At 39.2% G+C, this 14007-nt stretch overlaps 1 long non-coding RNA gene and 1 pseudogene across 1 annotated transcript; both read right to left on the bottom strand.

Annotated features, from left to right (window-relative positions):
- Positions 1 to 5041: 5041 nt before the first annotated feature.
- On the bottom strand, positions 5042 to 5976 carry LOC116089148. The gene is made up of 2 exons (XR_004118187.1): positions 5921 to 5976; positions 5042 to 5528 (listed from the first exon to the last, which is right to left on the bottom strand). It is a non-coding gene; the product is annotated as an uncharacterized LOC116089148 (long non-coding RNA).
- A 5283-nt stretch (positions 5977 to 11259) lies between these two features.
- On the bottom strand, positions 11260 to 12272 carry LOC116089147 (annotated as a pseudogene).
- Between the last annotated feature and the right edge of the window lie 1735 nt (positions 12273 to 14007).

Raw genomic sequence — 14007 nt, 5'->3', positions numbered from 1 at the left:
ATATAGAACATTAACAAGTGAGATCAAAGAAAATCTGACAACAGAGCTTGAGGCAGTGATCTTTAATTCAAGAAATGTGAGGACATTTGAGTCAAACTTTCTGGACTTAACATGTTTTTAGCCTTTTTAAATAAATCACTGCTTTTTAAGGTATTGGGCCGTGCTTCAATTTCGAATCTTTGCAAGCATTTAGGTAAACTCACAAAGAACATAATGAATGCACATCTTTTATGTGGTTTTAATGACTATCTTTTTAAATGGGTTATGTGTGTGTTTGTATATTTGTGTGTGTGTTTGTGTATGTATGTGCTTGTACATTTGCATGTTTGTGTGCTTGTATGTTTGTATGTGTGTGAGTGTGAGTGTGAGTGTGTGTGTGTGTGTGTGTGTGTGTGTGTGTGCAAGGAATAAGAGTGTAGATACCTGGAGTTTGTGCTAGCCTATAGTCTTCCCCCACTCTGTGCCAGCAGAGTTTCAAACATGTCTTGAAATGGTCCATTCAGAACTGAAATATGTGTTTGCTTTCTTCCTGGAAATAAATATTTTTCTATGATATCCCAAGAAGCTTTTCTGTTAAATGACCCTGATCTTTTGTATATGGACCTGTAATTGAGCATAGAAACTTTTGCTATTTGCATTTCTTCAGATCTTTGGTCCAGCACATCTTGGGTGGTTGAGGAGTACTGCATGTCCCTTTAAAGCAAGACCATATGCATGCCTGGATGGCCAATAATTCACGTTAGCCGCTGTTGATGTGGTAGGCTAATTATGCACACAGTTTTATTACTGTGTCCCAATAATCTTCCAAGCTTCCTTAATAATCACATTATTTCTATGAAATCCTCGGTAGGAGAGCTCCTGGCTAATGATGATTGGACTGGCATCATGTAGGGCATAGTTTACAGAAGCTTCATAGGTTAAGGAAAACCAGGAGCTCCTTTGAGATTAAGAATAATTTAGAGGTGGTGTGACCAGAAATCCTCTTCTTCAGTCTTCTCTGGAAGCATCGTTAAGAGGGAAATCTTTTCCCACTACTTAGGTATCAACTCAGAAAAAAAAAGTCCCATTTTGTAGCTAAAGCATTAGAAGTACAGAATGCTTCATGAAGACTAGTAACTTTCTTTAGGCGAGGTATAATTCATAGAGCAAGATTTCAACATGTTCAGGCAATTTAAAGTTTACTGTGTTTCCTGAGACACAAGATGTATCTCTGTGTCAATCTTTAAAAATAACAACAACAGCAAAAGCAAAACAGATTAGAAGACATTTTAATTAGGTGTATGCCTGTGTGTCTGTGTAGATACATGCACATGAATGTTGGTGCTCATAGAAGCTAGAAAGGGCATCAGATCCTCTGGAAATGGAGTTATAGGTGGCTGTAAGTCACCCAATGTGTGTGTTGGGACTAGAACTTAAGTCCTCTACAAAAGCAGTGCCTACTTCTAACCACTGAGCTCTCTCCAGCCTCATGATCTTTTATTTATTTATTTTAAACAACTAGATTTTTAAATGTGTTTTTCTAAGCAAACACAAAAACACACACAGCACTGTCATGTGAAAATGCCATGTATCCATCCATCAGATTTAATATTTGTCAAAGTTCTGCTATTACTGCTCATCCTGTCTCTTTTTTGTCTTCTTTTCTTGTTTTCTCTTTGGCCAATTCTCACATGGTGTGCTTTTGCACTCTTGTATCCTGTGTGAACTTTTCGAGAGTAGTTTTTGCTGTTATCATAACATGTGTTTGCAGTGTGCAAGACAGTGACAGTATTTGGGATAGAGAGTAGTTCTCAATCTAGGGGTCGAATGTCTCTTTCACATGAGATTGCCTACCAAATGTCCTGGATATTAGGTATTTACATTCAGATTCATGACAGTAGCAAAACTACAGTTATGAAGTAGCAACAACAATAGTATTCTAGTTGAGGTCACCACAACATGAAGGAATATATTAAAGGGTTGCAGCTTTAGGAAGATTGAGAACCACTGGTTTAGATTATCTTCAATATACCTGCTGGCTTGTTCAAATCACAATTGAGAGTCCACATACTGTATTTACTTGTTGGAGAGCGCACTTCTATTTCCCTTTCTTTCTTGCAATTTAGCTTGTTTCTCTGTTCCTTAGTTCCATATTTTCTGTGTTAAAGGAAATGCTACAATCTCTCCAGGCTTTGGGGTGCTTCTCAGCCTGCTCTGTTTTCAAAAGATGCAGAACTTAGTAACTTTCAGGTACAGAACATTTCCATTCTCTTCCTTGACAAATTTTTCATCAAGTTTTCCATCACTGACAATCACTGCCTGATTGAATGAATTCATCAGCTGTTGCCATATCTCGGTTTAGCTAATGTGCTTGTCATCTGCATGCTTTAGCTTGCATTTCTTGGGGAAGGGAGAAAATTTCCCACCCTAATCTTTATTATTGCTAATTATAATGTATGTAACAGATAAGAATAAAGGCCAAATTTCAATTTCATTATCAGGACTTGGATCCCTAATTATCTATCTACCCCCACCATTCCTTGCCTTTCCCATCCTCCCCTCCTCCCTCCTCCCTCCCTCTCTCTCTCTCTCTCTCTCTCTCTCTCTCTCTCTCTCTCTCTCTCTCTCTCTCTCTCTCATACACATACACACACATAGAGTAGGCTTTTACATACTCCACATATTTAAATAATTATTCTTCTTGATTCATAAAGAAAGGAAGACCTTTAAGGTACCTTCTTTATCCCTTATGCTCCATTCTTAATAATCTTTGATTACTTTAATGTTTTCTGATGTAAGACTTTCTTAATGCATCATGTGGATTTCCCCTTTCACCTATGGAACCAGCAGTCACTCTGCATGGAGAGCAAGATTCTGAGGATAAAATATAGGTTTTAGTGATGCTCGTTCCCATTAGGTCGTCAGTGAACCTAGACCTTTTAAAGTAGAAAGGAAAGGATTATTTAAATAAAACAGGAGTGTATAGACACATTTCTAACATGTACAATTTTACTCATCTAGCATCTACCATGAAGAATTGTACTTGCTCAATTCTGTCTGCAGGTTTGGCTTTTGTGCTTAAAGGCAGTGCTTGTTGCAACAGCATTGAGAACTGCTTGGAAATTAGTCAAATAGATTTCTGGGTGTGTCTGGAATGCTCTTTTCAGGAGAATTAGGATGGGATAAAAAAAAAAAGAAGATAAGAAAGACCACTCATGCATTAAGACATTCTTTTTCCTTTTCCTCTCTTTCCCACTTCCTGTCTGTCATGACTTTGCTTTGCCTTCTGTTCCCCAGTAACAGGTTCGGCCCTACCTTGTGGCAGGGCAGAGGAAGGGGACACACAGATGGCAAGGAGTCAAGGGCTATGGATTAAACCCAAGAGTCAAAATGACCCTTTTCTCCTGTTAAGTACTTTTTGTTCATGTATTTTGTCGTAGTACAAAAATATAAGAAAAAAGTAAAATGATGTGTAATGAAATGTGCTTGGTAGACTACAGATTTTTCATTGGCCCCTCTAGTCTGAGCCTCTTAGATTAGAAAAATTCTAGCTATTTTATTAGATAGTTACTTTAATGCTCTGGTCATTTTCTGAATAATCAATACATGATTTTTATACTTTTCTTGTATTTAAGGCTTTTCAGCATGCCCATTTTACATCATGAATGTTATACTTTTCAATATAAAATACACAAAGCAGTAACATTTTTGGGCTATCACAATAAATACATATTAACAACAAGTGAGATACTTTTGGCTATAAATCTTCTTATTCAAAATCACGACTATATATTACCTTTTACTATTGCTGTTTATGTGTGTTAAAGTCTGCTTTGAATTTTTTAGAAAAAAATTTTAAACATTTTCTTCATGTTTGAGCATATTTTTGTGATATGAAGTAGAGATGTTTCATCACCTTGTGGATATTAAAATGGCTGTCTTTGTAGTCTGGGTTCTATTGATTTGTAGTTCACAGATGTGATGATTCTCTTAGCATCTTATAGTTACACAATAATGCTACTTTACAAATACCCTCATCTCACGCTCAGAGCCACCCAGGACCTTGCATTTACTAAATAGGCTGTCTACCACTGAGCTGAAGCTCAAGTCATCATTGATTTATTCTGACAGAAAATTGCATTATCTGCACACAGAAGCAGCTATTGTCCTATCTTTATGTGTATGTGTGTTTGTTTGTGTATGTGTGTATGTATGTTTGCATATGTGTGTATGTATGTGGTTATATGTGTGTAAATGTGTGTATATATGTGTATGTGTGTATGTATATATGTGTGTATGTTTATGTGTGTGTATGTGTGTTTGTGTTTCACTGATAGAAACTATCTCTATGCTGTGTTACAGCGAAGGGGCTATGATGTGTAGCTTTTCCCTTGTCAACACTTTAATCACTATGATAATTCTTTATTAATTAATTAAGATGTTTATTTGAGGGTTGTTTTGAAAGCACGGAACTTTGTATTCTATTGTTTTTGAGAAAAAACAAGACGATATAATATTTTTTGTCAAATGCCTTATTGTCACCAGGAAGATAACCAAATACTACTTTCCCTTCAATTAATTAAAAGAATAAAGTAAGGCAGGAGAGATGGTTTCATGGTTACGAGCACAGGCTGCTTTTCCAGAGGACCCAAGTTTGATTGCCAGCTCCCACAATCACCTGTAACAGCACTTCCTGGGATAGCCAACTGTTTTTCCTGACCTCTGTGGACTCCAGAAATACACATTAGATATAGATATACATGCAAAGCACCTGTACACACATACAACAATAAATTATAGTTCTAAAATGAACTTTTGCCTACATCTTTTTTAAAGAAAAAATAGCATCTTGTAAAATATCTTATTTTAAAGCTTACAGTGGGAGTTATTATTGGTGTCTGGCTGATGCTCTGTCATTGCCAGGGCTGGTCTTGATGTTGCCATTTACTGACCAATAGTAGAGCAGGTATTTCCTTCTTTTTCTAAGCTCTGACGAATCTTAAGAGTTAGAGGGAGCTGGGGTTTGAGTTATAAAGTACCACTGTGACTCAATCTGAGGCAGTTTACTTCATGGTTTATTTTGCTTCTTGGTTTTCTTGTTATTGTTTTGTTTGTTTGTTTTCTGAGGACCTTTAAATACACTTCCAGTTTCTCCTTCAAAAGGAGTCTGTTCAGCCTTTTTGTTTGCAAAGAATCCAGTTTTAATATGTTTTATAGAAGTCTATTTGGTTCATCTTTTTCTCTTCTTTTTTACTGAGTAGTAATTTCAAGTAGCCCCTGGATGGTGTTGCTTGCAATATGGTATTCTGAGTTAATCTTGGTCCTCCACTTGCTCTGGTTTCAAGCGTTTACTCTATTGTTCTGTTAAGAACATGGGTTACTCAGCAGAGTCTACCGTTCACAGAAGCCTTAGAATTTGTTTCTAGTTCCTAGCTCTCTTCTTTCATCTTCCCTAATCATTTCATTTTCTGCTACTTTTGGCCTCTGTTGATGTAGTCGAGCAGTGCTGTGGTGATTCCTCCAATGACTGTAAAGTCTTATCCTGTATTCTGAAATGGAAAGCATCTTTTTTATTCGTTTCATTTTGCATTTCTCCCTTTGCCTGCAGATTATTTAAGAGAAGATTTGTTCATTTCTTCTAAGAAATTTGGGATTTCTTTCTTATGACTTAGAAGTTATAAAATGTAAGTTATACTTTTCCTGAGACAGGCTTTTACAATATAGCTCCTATTAGACTCAAATGTATAATCCTCTGGCCTCAGCCTCCCCGGTATTATTAGGATTACAGAATGGGCCACTATACCTGATTTTGTTTTATTTCATTTTATTAATGTATTGCTATTTCTTTCAACCATTAGTATATGAATCTTTTCCATAAACATTCCATGTGTATCTACAATGAAATATTATTCTCCCTCCAAGTCCCCACCCAGGGTCTTACCTTGGCTCACTCTCGTTTCTCTCTCCTGTGGCTTTTCTTTCCTAGAGATGTACTATCTTCCTGCAAAGAGAGTTAAGGTTAACTTAAGCTTCTGAGTGCACAGAACATGAAATGATTCTGCACTCTTTTGTTTAAAGTTTAAAATCAATGAACTTGGTTTCTACCCTAGAGTAGATGGTGATTTCTTGGTAGCTAAGCCCAGACTCCTGTGTCTCAAAGCAGCCTTGTTGGTTCTCCTGGTCCCAGTGTCCTGGGATGCTTAAGCCTGATGCTATTGCAGTGGAGAGGCACAGTCCTGACTGGATGATCCATACAGTCTGCCAGACTGTAGGACACAGTAGAGGTCAGCTGCCAAGATCACAGTTGTCTCATAGGGATCTTTTAGACAAAGCTGTTCTGTGTGACTGAGAAAGTAGGTAAGCTCGCTAGTGCAGAAGGCCAGTCAAAAGAACAACACGCTCCTCAGAATTCTGTCCTTGCACACCATGGAGTTGTCAAAGGACGCCTAGAAGCCAGTAAACAAAACAATGGCACTAACACTGTGTAAGCCTATTTGGAGAAAGAGATTGTTTCTGAGTGATGTTTAGAACTCAACTGCTCTTAAATACAACTTCTCTTTGAAATGTTCCTTTTAGAATCTGAGAAAGCCCAGAAGCAGCTCTTCTAAAATAAGGATACATTTTAATGGAAGCCCCAAATCACCTTATAAACTGTACATGTGCATGCATGTGTACTTATTTAAAATGTCTATTATATAACACCCTCTTAAAAATGTTAGTGATTCTGTTGGAGAGAGACTATCTTAAGGGTACCTTCTAAAAATTACAATTATTTTAAACACTGTATGATGGTTTAGGCAATTCAGTGTAGGTGGGTGGTCCTTAGACATGGTTCTTAGGCACATATCACAGCAGTGGTATTGATTTTATTAGCCTGTCAAGTCTACCTTTACAATATAGAATTAGATAGATATTCTGTGGAGTGGGTAGGCTATAAAGGAGCCAAGAAAGAAACCAAAATGTGTAGCTTTCAAACAAAACAACTACAAAAAGTGTTGCAGATTGTTTAGTCTTTGAATTCCAGTGAGAAAGTACCAGGCTTCACATTGTGTCCCAGCTTCCCTTCAAAAGAAGTGATATTGTCTTTTTCTTTAAAAAAAAAATGTAGCCTTTGTTTTTTCATGGTAGAAAATCCTAGTTAGCTGGGGGAGGTTTTGAAGGCGCCTTTAGAAGAAGAGGAAGGTATAAAAGGCTTTTCAGGGGACTGTGGGAAGGCTGGGCTTGCCTGGAGATGGAATTTGTAGCACAATGGCTCCCTGAAAAACTGTCAGTCAGTTTTCGAGGTGGAATTTAAATAACTCCATTGTTTTCTCAGAACTCCTGCTTTGTCCACCCTGTTGTCAGAATTACCACTCCATTGATGGCTTTCTAAAGCGTTCACTTTCAAGATTCTTCATTGAGTATTATATTGGTCTATAGGAGACTTCACTTGTTTATTGGAATAATGGGACCTATAAGTAAGAATCCAGGGTCAAGAAATTTAGTTTGAATTTCCAGTGGGAAAACTCAAAGGTATAAATCATTTCAAGACAATAAATAAGACATCTTGTCGACGAAAAAGTAAAAGTGACACAAAGTAAGGATTGGCCTTAAAAAGTAATGACTATGAAAGCCACACAAATAAATCATGACTTTACTTCTTAGAATTGCAGACATATTTAACAGCCAAAAAAAAAAGAATGGGGGTCAGAGTACAACTTGTTTTTCCATCCACCATGTGGGTCTTAGGGTCAGCCTATTGAGTCATCTCATTTATTTTTTATTGTAAATCACGAATTAGTATTGGATTTTGTTATTTTTTCTGCTTGTATCAATATGACTGTGGAATTATTACTTGTTATCTTAGCTAGGGTTACGAGTCTTGATCACTTGATCATCCTGGTGTACATTCCATGATTCTTTTATTTCCTGCTATGTATAATTCTTTTTACTCCTGGCTAAGTTGAATTGTTAATGTTTTGTTGAGGACTTTTGAATCTGTGAAACCAAACCTTTTTTGTTTAAAGTAACAGTATCTTCATCTTGTTTTGCCACATCGTTTTAAATTTTTATTCCCTTCTCTTGATAAATAATGTGTGTCTTCTTTGACACGCATTAACAGACTGCTGTGAATCCCTTTACACTGGACAGCAGAATACAGCCTTCCTGGCCTTATAGAGAGGGACAAATATAATGTCATTTTCTGCACTTTAGCTCCCTGGCACACTGAGCCTCATTTCCCAGCTTGTTCAATGTTTCCTACATGGATCATTGGGTGTCTTGGGGTGTTTGTCCTGCTCTGCTTCGGTTGATTTTATACTGCAGTTTTCTATGACAGCAGAACAGGAAGAGAAAGCTGTAGTGGTCTTCTCCTGTGTCTCTCTGGGCTCTTCCATCCACTGTCTCATATCAGGAAGCTGTGTCACCCAGGGTCAGAGATAGCTGAGCAGGGGACATATTCCAATATCTATCATCTGTTATACTCAGGATTAGAAGTTTCCTTAAAGATATTTTTAGCATTAAATCTTGAGTCCTTTAAACTATATTTTCTAAGGCTAAGCTCAAAATGCATTCTTTTATTTAAAGCAAAGCATGATCACATTCATAAATGTTTAGAAAGAACTAATCTTGTCACCTTCTTTCTGTGAGTTATGATGTTAATTTAATCAGAGCAGTTTCCTTTTCTCTGAAAAACAGTCCATCATATGTTCAAATTTATAGGACTGGATGCAGTTATATATGTAGTATATATGCTTAAGAAGGAACTGTTTAGCAATACTACACACACACACACACACACACACACACACACACTTCAAGAAAATGTTTTTACAGAGCTACAGCACTGGCCATTGGAGAACTGTATTTAATTAACTAATTAATTTATTTATTTACTCACTATTCTTTTATTCTGTGTGAGCAGTGAAGGGAACCCACAGGCTTGTTTAGACCTAGGCCAGCTTTTTGAGCAACTTCTAGCTCTTATTAAGCTTTTTCTGTGCCTCAGTATCCATGTGGAGTATCTTTGGCCTTGGTTTCATCACAGTGTTGCTGGTCCCCCAGGATACACACCAAGAGGTTGTGGGGAGGAGTGGATGACTGTCTGAGAAGTGCTGTCCCTCTGAGGGCCATAGTTCTCCAGGTTGATCTGCAATTCCACCCTTTCCAGAAAGTCACTGCACTTGCCCTGGTTCCTGGGCAAGGCTTCCAGCACTGTCTTGTACAGAAAGTCTCCAGAGACTTTGCTTCTCCTGGCAGCTCAAGATACCATAGCCAGAGATGAGAGGGCAACTTTATAACCTAGATGTGCTTTATGTGTTTATATTTGTTTTATACTATGTTCATGCACGTATAATTTGAAGTTCTTATGTGAGATAGCAGTTAAATCTTTTATCAGTTAGTAAAGAATCTTCTGGGGTGGAATATAAATGAATCTAGGTCAGAGCTCTGTGATATGACATCATAACACGGCTCTGTGCATACTGCTTTCCCCTGAGTGTTACTTCTAATATGTGACAAGGGAAGGTGCTCCATGACACAGAAAATTACAGGGTAGGGTAGAAGCTACACTTCTTATTCTCTGAGGAGTCCTTGGTAAAGAACTTGCAGGTTTATCCTGAATATTTTGTTCCTGTCCAAAGGAAAGACAGGGACAAAAAATGGAACAGAGACTGAAGGAAGGGCCTTACAGAGACTGTCCCACCTAGGGATCCATCCTATCTGCAGGCACCAGACCCAGACACTATTGCTGTGGCCAAGAAGCACTTGCTGACAGGAGTCTGGTATAGCTTTTCCCTGAGAGGTTCTACCAGTACCTGACCAATACAGATGCAGATACTCACAGCCAACCACTGGAGCTCAGGGACCTCAATGAAAGAGCTAGGGGAAGGACTGAAGGGACTGCAACCCCATAGGAAGAACAGCAATATCAACTAACTGGGCTACTCAGAGCTCCCAGGGACTAAACCATCAACTAAAGACTATACATGGAGTGTTCCAGGGCTCCATCCACCTATGTAGCAGAGGTTTCCTTATCTGACATCAAGGGTCTTGTGGAGCCTTGATGCCCCAGCATAAAGGGATGCTAGAGCCATGGTGAGGCAGGAGTGGGTGAAGGAACAACTTCATAGGGGCAAAGGTAAGGGGGGAGAGGGCAGATGGTATGGGGGTTGTGGAGGGGTAACCAGGAAGGGGATATCATTTGAAATGTAAATGAATAAAATGATTAATAAAAAATTAAAAAAAATAAAACAACTAGAAGGGAAGCTCATGAACTGTTCAGACAATTCAAATGTGTTTCTGGAACAATAACTACCTACCTCTTTATTGTTTTGGCAAAAATTAAAAGTAACAACTAGATGTACAATTAATAAAGATGTTGTGTGATAATATGGCAATACAATTGGCAGTTTATCTAAAAGGAAATTGGCATGTGAAAAGGTACCCCAGGAGTATATAGAAGAAAGTTAGAAGAAAAGACAAAATTTATGATTACCAGCTCTATGGTTCTGGCAACAAGGTTCATTGAATTTCACTTCATTCCCTGTTTGGCATTCAAACTCTATTAAGAGAGCTATTGGGAGATCCTCTTTTTTGTGCTGGGAAAAATCACCCTGAAGGACCAACCACTATTCCAAGTTGTAGTTCCCTATTTATTTTTTTATGGAAAAATAAGTCTATGAGTGATAACCTTGAAAACATTACAGTTTATGTGTATTGTGTGTGTGTGTGTGTGTGTGTGTGTGTGTGTGTGTGTGTGTGTGTGTAAGGATGGGGCGGGTGGGTAGGTGTGTTTAGGTCAGAGGTCAACTGTGGGCTGTTCCTCTGGTGTTGCTCATTTTTATTTCTCCAAGAGACTGTGTGCTGCTCGGACTCGGAGCTCTATGAATAGTCTATAAACTGGCCTATCTCTGTCTACCCAGCACTGAAACTCTTAGTATTTATCACCTACTTTATCTTATTTAAGTAGGTTCTGTGGATTGAATTCAGATCCTTATGTTTATGCAACACATGTTACCAACTGAGTTATCTATGAATCCCGTACATTATAATTTTTTTAAAGACCTCAGGAATATACATCTAATTGTTACTACAATGCATTAATCAATAGCTGCACTTTTAAGAAGGGATCCCTGTTTAAGCTGCAGTGATTTTTCTGACTATGGATCAGCATTCCTTCTGCGGCAGATTTTTACAGTTCCTCTAATGCATTTGGTTCAACTGTCTCAAAGTAACGTGCAGCTTTCCTGACAACGCCTCGCTCTCTCTTCTGCTAAGAACTGTAGCCATTTCGGTTTTATTTTAAAACCTTCTGCTACCATATCCATCACTTCCACCTCCAGATCCATAGCTACCACCACAGGGACTGCCTGAGCTCCTCCCACCAAAACTGCCCCCCTTCTTGGGTGCATAATTTGATTGTTGCTGTCCACTATAATTTCCAAAGTCATTATAGTTCCTACCACTACCATAGTCATCTCCACCAAAATTTCCTCCTTTACTATAACCATCATATCCTCCTCCTCCACCACCATATCCACCGTTGGTTTTCATATCCCAGCCCACCACCTCCACAACCTCCTTTACAGTGTAACAAGGACCACCATCATAGTTGCCACCATCACCTCCCAATCCATTATATCCACTGTCACCACCTCCACAACTACCTCTGCTGCTATCACCTCCACCACCATAGGCTTATCTTCTACCAAAGTTTCCTCCACCACCAAAATTTCCTCCCCGACTCATGAAGTTGCCAGATCCACCTCCATGACCTCTCTGTGATCCAGCAGACTACAACGCTTGTTCAGAAAGGGCCTCTTTCCCTTCACAGTTATGCCCATTGATTGATGCCCAAGAACAATAATTTTATCAACTGTGTCATGATCATCGAAAGTTACAAAAGCAAATCCTCTCTTTTTCCCACTCTGCCTGTCTTCCATAACTTCTATGGTTTCAATTCTGCCATACATTTCAACATAGTCTCTCAGATTGTATTCTTCCTTATCCTCTTTAATACCACCAACAAAAGTTTTCTTCACCATTAAATGGGCATGAGGCTTTACAGACTCCTCTCTAGAAACTTCTCTCTTTGGTTCCACCACATGCCCATAAACCTTGTGTGGCTAAGCATACACTGCAGCATCCACCTCTTCAACACAAGAGTTGGTCACAGAACCAAAGCCTCTTCCACATTTTGTTTGGGGATCTCTCATTACCACATAGTCTGTGAGTGTGCCCCATTTCTCAAAATGTTCTCTTAAGCTATCATCTGTGGTTTCAACGCTCAGACTACCAATGAACAGCTTCCTCAGCTGCTCGGCTTCCTACCCGCCTCCTTACCTGCCCCCACCCCCATCCCCTGAGGACATGGTGATGGCCAGGGTCAGACTGGGGGTGACTAGGCAGCCGTTTTACATCCACTTTGAGACTAGACTTGCCTCTTCCAGTTCGAGTTCATTACAATTAAAAAAAAAAAAAGTGAAAATTTTGGGTCAAGTACCTAACAGGAAGTAGATGACTTTATGAGCTGCCTTCTTCATAGTATCAGTTCATGAAACTGGAATTTGAAAAGCTTGTGGAGAAATAGCGTCTCGATTTGGTAAAAGCATACAGCACCAAGGAATGAGTAGGCAAAAAGCATACGTATTTTACAGAAGGTAAAAACAGGCCTATGCTCATGTTTGTATTCTACGCCAACTGCCGGTACTCAGGGTTGAGGGTCTGTCAGAGAAAGGAAGCTTCCCCACCTGTGTTTCTCGGAGTTCCAGGTAAACTTACCTTTTGCCTCTTAGGGTTCTCTACTGTAGCATTTCAGGTTAAGAGGAATCAATATTTTTCCCTCTTCACAAAAGAGCCCATTTTGATGGTTGATCAAATCCAATCCAGGGCCTTGACCTTGACAGGCAATGGAACTCCGAGCTACGTTCCCATTCCTGGTTTGAGACTAAATCTTGCAGATAGCTCAAGATAGCCTTGAACTTCTAACACTAGTGTTTGTTCTGATGTTCCCAGGAACCTTGTGTTTGCTCTTTCCTTTGCTTGCAATGCACCCTCTCCCTTGTCATCCTTGATTGCCAATGATATGACTTCAAGTGTGCCTGCTAGGTCCACTCAACACAGCCTCTGTTGCCGCTGAGGCTCAGAGATTGTTTCGCATGTCCATGTGAGCTTCAGGAAAGAGCTATGTTTCATGCACATGGATATAATTTTTCCTCTAACGGCAAGATCTTAGGTAGCTGTCGGGAGGAAGGGTGTTTGAGGTGGAAGCTTAAGTACCTGGAGCCTACAGATGTGTTTATGTGCAAAACTTTTGGTGGTGAAAACAGCAAGAAGTCCTGTGTGGCTCTGCTGGCTGTGTATTTCTTCAGCAGCAGGAGCAGTCGGCATCCTCGGTGCAGTTAGCCACTGTGTCCACCACTGGAAACATCACAGAGTCTGTGGTTTGAACAGTTATTGCAACCACAAACTCTTAGGTCCCAGGTGGGGAGATCTATCACATTTTGTGCAGAGAAGATCACAGGCATATTTTTCTTTCTTTCTTTATCATTTCTTTTTCAACATAGTGGCCACTGCAGTGATTACTGTCAACACGGATAGGATTCATCTCTCTGCTTTCTTCCTGGTAGTTGTCATCTGCCCCACCTACTCTGTTCGCTTGGTGATCTGTGGGGACTGTGATGATTGTGCAGCTCAACACTTGGGTAATTCTCTGAAAGGTCCAGAATGTAATACGCATACTCTATTTACCTTTCTCTTATAAGGAGATGCTGGTGTGACAGTAGTGGCTACTAGCATGATACCACAATTATTCCTGGGTTTCTCCTTCCTCTATGAACTCTCACTGATTCTATTGTATCTTGAGTGATTTTTCTTCATGGGAAAATAGAGATTTGATCTTTTTGAGGTGGAAGGAAGAATGAGGCCTCCCACGTGGCCATCTTGCTGACATCATTTCTCCACAGGTTTCTGATGGTCTAATTTTCATCACTGTGGAAGATAGATTATTTTAGCTCAATGTTATATTTATATGTTTTGCACACCTCTGGA

This window comes from Mastomys coucha, unplaced genomic scaffold, assembly GCF_008632895.1.
Source record: "Mastomys coucha isolate ucsf_1 unplaced genomic scaffold, UCSF_Mcou_1 pScaffold14, whole genome shotgun sequence".
NCBI classification, from domain to species: Eukaryota; Metazoa; Chordata; class Mammalia; order Rodentia; family Muridae; genus Mastomys; species Mastomys coucha.
This window is presented reverse-complemented; position numbering and strand designations above follow the sequence as displayed.